A 6,108-nucleotide genomic window follows, 5' to 3' on the forward strand; every position below is an offset into this window, starting at 1 on the left:
ATTTTCACGCGGTGGGCGGGGGGAGTTTGGCGCATGGTCGGTTTCTCCAAGTGCAGTCCCACATGTCAGTGAAGAGGCAAGCCGAAGCGCGTTCCGTTTGCGTGAGCCGTGTGCAGGACCGAATGTTTGTGGGGTGCAATGCGATCGCGACAGGAGTGCTGTGAGTATACCACCTTTTTTCCTTTTAAACTAGGTGCTTCGCCTCCTCAAAAAAAAATGTTGCTTCGCGCGATCCATCGATACTACTACTAGTAATCCGGTAATCCCGACTAAAATGGCACGGCCGGGTCTTTTCCCGCGCGATATGCTGGGAGGTTGGCTTAGTTGGGTTTTTTAGATTTGTCTCGGTTCAATAAAAAGCAGAGTTGGTGATGATGGTGTGCCTGTCATCCTACAATATAGGCCGTCCGATCTATATCTAACGGATAGGAAGGAAACTATGAAAAATTACCCGCACTCCTCTCCACATTTGAAGATAAGGCTTTCCCTCGTTCATCCTTTTCTCCCACAAGATCTTGATCTTCCGTGCACTAGTACTCCTACAATATGTATATTATTGTGAAAGTTCATATGCACCGGCCGAGATTAATGCAAACACGGCAGATTTTCATTACATTTCGAACTTCTATAAGACAGAAAAATAAAAGAAACCTGACCCTAAACCTATTCTACAGTGGCGACCGACGTCCTCCATCTGCGATCTCTATGTAAGGGGGTGGGGTTCAAGACCCGTGAAGTGAAGGTGCGGTCTCCGGCGAGAAAGAGTAGAACATGGGATATGGACCGGCCAGTTGACACTCCATGCCCTGCCGCCTCCCATGCCCTACTCATCCTCGGAGGAGTCCCCGACCTCGGTGGTGCCGGATGTTGGACGGCGGCAAGTAGGACGCGTGGCTGACGGTGCTCGGGTCGTCGGCCGCCAGCGTGGCCACCGCTTGTGCGGTCGCGTCCGCGTCCAGCTACGCCGCTATTGCGTCGCGAGAGGCGACTTGAGCGAGGGCCGCGACCTCGAGCTTCATCCCCGAAGACAAGCTCTCCCGCAGAGCGTTCGCACTTGCGGTCATGGCGGATGTGGTGTCAAGTAGGAGGACGATGCGCTATGGTGTGGAGGTTAGCTGGGCGTTGCCGCCTTAAGTAGCGCATTCCGGTGAGGCCTAGCGTCCGGGTGCATCATTAAGTCGCCGGAGTTGGTTCCTTGGGCACCGAGCCTCTTAACAACGACATACGAACGGACGGCATGAATGCGGGCAGCTGGCGCCAGCTGGGAACGCACCGCGCGATGGTGCGAGTGACGGGGGCTTTGGTGTGCCAGGGTAGTCAGCTGCGGTCGTGGCAATGTTGGAGATGCCCTTTGCTCAAATGCGATCCCCGCATGTCATTGAAAAAGCAAGACGATCTGACATGGTCTCAGGTCCAGAGGATGCAGTTGGACGCACTACACAACTCAACGGACGCGTCGCGGCGCCCCGTGCATCCGCGACGAGCCGGGTGTTGGGGTGTGTTTGGATTGTGGCCAAAGTGCATCTTACCAAAATTTTGGTCATGACCCAAAGATTGGTCTTTGTTTGGATGGTTGCCATTTCTTTGGCATACCAATGAACTCTAGCCAACTCTAGTTCATTTTTCTTGCCAATGTCGGCCAAATCATGGGCAACCAATACCTCAACCAAAATTTTGTCTACCCAATGCTTTGATGGGGCAACCTTGGGCACAAACCAAACATACCTTTTGGTCGTGCCACAGCACAAACTCCGCCCTCGGCACACTGAACCCGACCATGTCTATCGACGATATGAGCGTGTCGCTCACCGCGGTCGCCGTGTCCAGAGGCGGTGCTGGAGCTGCGCCCTGTTATTGGCCCCAAAGACCCACACGAACGGTTGTCGGTGGCGAGAGGTCATGGGCCAGCTCCTCCATTGGACTAGTCTGCGCTATGTCGTCCCGGCGGGTGTGCCCCACATGTCGGTTTCCCTGTTTTCACGGCCATATTCGAGCGTGAGTGCTCCGCGTTGTGCATTGGGCCTTTCACTATGTAGGCCAAGCGAGACAACTTATTGTTTATTTGAGCCATTCAAGTGTAATCATGTGGCGTTTGCTTATTTCACATTCCTCTCCAACCCTCTTCTCCATCGATCATGTCGCCCTCCAGTCGAGTCCATCCTCCCGCATGCCTCATTTGAACATTCGGCCGAGTATCATTCGCATGTACCCACCCTAGTCCTCTTTCAATAGATCTCCGGACCCCGAGATGAAATCGAGAGGGAGCGAGTGGGGGCACGTGATACCTAAGGCGGATTCAAAATTTTGAACCGGTGATCATAGCATCCGCAAATCATATATAAAGGGTATTCAATGTTCGTTTCGTTTTTAAACGTACAATATACTCCCTCCTATCCTTTCTACCTTACATATAAGTTTTATGTGTAGTCAAAGTATCTCTACTATGATAAAAAAAGGTATCAACATTCAACAACGCCCAATCAATATTGTTAGATTCGTACGTACTCCTAGATTTGTACTCGAGATGGTTTCCAATTTGACTATTGACAAGATTAATAGTACTCCTTTCACATAGGTGAGTAAGTCATCTTAGACTGTGCACCGTGACCAAGGAGGAGGGGAAAACGAGAGACATTAATGTTTATTTGCTAATTAATAGTATTGCATGCAATGAACTAACCACTGCATGTCATGTTTGATAGTCTCAGGTCATTAAAAGCATGCACACCCTCATCTCTTATTGGTTCATATGTCAAGAAACAAGAAACGAGGTAGAAGTTAATGCACCGCCTACGTGTTTTGGGATTATTTGGTTTTCGTAAGATGACTTACACACCTAGACGGAGGGAATACATGAGATGTATAATGTGAAAATTATATCATTGGAAACTCCTTTCACATACAAAATTGACCATATGCTTTGTGTAAGTTGCATGTCATATATTATTACTCTTAACATTTGGTCAAAGTTAGCCTCGAAAAGCGCATTAGACCCTGTATGCTTTGTGTAAGTTGCATGTCATATATTATTACTCTAACATTTGTGTAAGTTGCATGTCATATATTATTACTCTAACATTTGGTCAAAGTAGTATAGTGGAAGTGGATCCTCTGACGTAGGTATCCCTGCCTTACCCTCCCTTTCGGTCACTTACTGGCGGACCCCATGCTTGCTAGGCCCCGCATGTCAGTTACTCAATGGGTTTGGCCACGTCAGCGGATCCTCATCCGTAGTATACTCCCTTTGTTTTTATTTACTTCACATAAAACAGAGGGAGTAGTTGTATAATAAACTAGAGGGGTGACCCGCGCGTTTGCGCGGCTAGATTTCTTTTATATATATGTACCCTCTTTTTAATTCAGCATGGTCTTCCATAGATAACTTTAATCGTTGTTGTTCATAAGAAAACATGTGTAAAAGATTATAAATGATTGTACTATAGATTGGAAGGGGATGAATAAAATGTGGTGCATTCTCTATTTGCAAATAGGTAAACATGTCATTGACTTGTATGGTCTCCAATATGCATATTTGACCATTACTTTTCTATCAACATGTGTTAGTATAGAATTACAAATTTTTTGTTAGGGAAATAGTTTTCATGATGCCACTATCACTAAATATGTTTGTTTGTATTACAATTCACATTTGGGAAGTTTAACAACACGATCTCTGTAAACTCGGGTATTTACGAACTGATGTATTAGTTTTTTGATTGAATACAAATTGAGAAAGATATACTTATATTTGACAAATCCATACATTAATAGCCAGTGTAAATTTAGTGAATATAATCAATCTATTTTTTTGATTCACTTTCATATGTAATTTGACATGGATGAAGCAAAATCTCATTTCTTTTTTTAAGAATGTTTTACATAATCTGAGCCAAGTTTGTTTAATTTAGCTGATATGATAAGCAATAGTGGGTTCTTCTCCTCCTGATATTAAGTATTCAAATATTTCGAAACATCGTTAGCTCACTCTAATTTTTTAGGTCGCGTGCCAATCTATATGTATGTTCTCCCTGTGTCCCATAACTTAAAATTAAGATGTTATTGCATCCAATATAACTTATATTATGGGACGGAGGGAGTATCTGCGTACGAACTAAATAATGATTAAGAATTCTCTCTATATAGTCCTTGCCTTAGATTATTATTTTTATCTTTTTCTGGTCGTACCTGACTTGTCACACCTAGTACTCATACATTGTCATGTAGAGTTCAAGACTTGTCATGTATTTTTCGTCACAACATTGTGGAGCTGGATTCTTAATTACGATATGCTTGTTCACACACTAAGCATATCAACACTGATTCATCCACTCCTTATATGTGATCACTATGCATGCACATATTATTTGTATTTTTTCTTCTCAACCTTCACTTCTTAGCACTTCGGTGTCTACCATAATCATCAGCTATAATTACTTCCTCTGCAACTTAATATAAGACATTTTTTGACACTACGACGGAGGCAGTACTTCATATCATACTATTGTAGACGATTTATTTCATATAATATATGCATGTACAAAAACAAAATTTGTAATTTCCTTTTGATTTATTACAGCCTAAGTATTAAAATCTTGTGAGAAACCAATTCAGCTGATATGATCTGATATGATTAGCATACGGTGTTTTTAACAAAAATCTAAATTGCTATATTTACTGTTCAAAATTTCGTATAGATAATAGACTTTTAGTCTTTATATCCAATTTAAAATATCAAAAAAATATTCTAAATTTATCTATTTGTGGACTCTATATAGATTTCACACACAAACCAATGTACATCTTTCCTTTTTTGTTCATTCGCATAATTCATGTGCACTGTTCAAAGTCATGTCTTACAAAAATTGTACGTAATACAATCCTTTTGGAATAAACAGTGTGTGGCATCTTCTAGAAGTGTAGCCGTGTATGTATCTTTTTTTCCATATAGAGTATACTTTTTTGTAAGTTTTTACCTGCTCTGTAAGTATCACGTATATCACCTTTAAAGGTAGAGTCCAGATATATTCCGTGTAAAAAAATGCTGGAGTCCGTAGTTTTTTCTTTAGTAGACGTGCATCTATTTCTTCTTTTTTTGAGTTGGGGTGTCTTAGGCTTTTAGCGCTGGCGTTGATTATAAGCACGTGTTTTTCGCCAAGATCAATTTGTGCCGAGTATTGGCTACGGAGTCCAACTAAAGTTGTGGATGGGGTGGGCTCGTGGTGCCTTCTCTTTTTTTAAACGGGCTCGTACCCCTTGGCGCATGTAGAGACGTCATAGATTAGGACTCTTTATTTCCTAATCAGCGCAAAAGTTTTCCTTTTTATTGAACCGGATATACACACGTAATTGTTTAATCTGTCAATTTCAACAGATGCTTCCTACCTTATTTATGTGCATGTGTATATAGACGTGACAGTCCAATATGATGACATGTATATATTAACATGTTAAGCAAAAAGTTTTAAATCTCAACCGTTATTATTCTGATCAAACGGTGGAAATAATATTAGCATATGTGGGTAAACGTGGTTGCTTGTTTGACTTTTAAGTATATAATAGATAGATAGATAGATGACGTGGGCGGGGGAGGGGGAGGGACGTCGGTTTGCTGTCAACTGCGGTCCCACAAGCGAGCGAAAACGCAAGACGAAGCGCGTTCCATTCGGTGAGCGACGTGGAGGGTCCAGCATGCCGGGCTACAACGCGAATGCGACAAGAGTGATGTACAGTCAAAACTGATTGACCGGTCGTCACCGGAACCACTATTCACACCAGAACCTTCGCTGCTCGGCCTACGCCAGCCACTGCCCTGAAACCACACCAAATCTCCAGCCCATCCCCCCACCTTTCGATCCCCTAGCCCGCATCAAGTGCCCCCTAGTTCGCCGGAAAGCCATGGTGCGCCGCAAGATCACTTACTACAAGATGCTGACGCCGGAGCGCCGCGCAGAAATCGCGGCGGCGGTCGGCACCACAGGCCTCCGTTCCCAAGCTCGCTTTGCGGCGGGCCAATCCCCGAGTTCTCTGGAGCCACGCTACGAGGAGGACGAAGCCGATCTAATGTTCACTGCGGAGGTCGCGGCGCAGAAGGCCCCCGATGGGTATGAG

Source organism: Triticum dicoccoides, chromosome 7B (genome assembly GCF_002162155.2).
Source record: "Triticum dicoccoides isolate Atlit2015 ecotype Zavitan chromosome 7B, WEW_v2.0, whole genome shotgun sequence".
NCBI lineage: Eukaryota > Viridiplantae > Streptophyta > Magnoliopsida > Poales > Poaceae > Triticum > Triticum dicoccoides.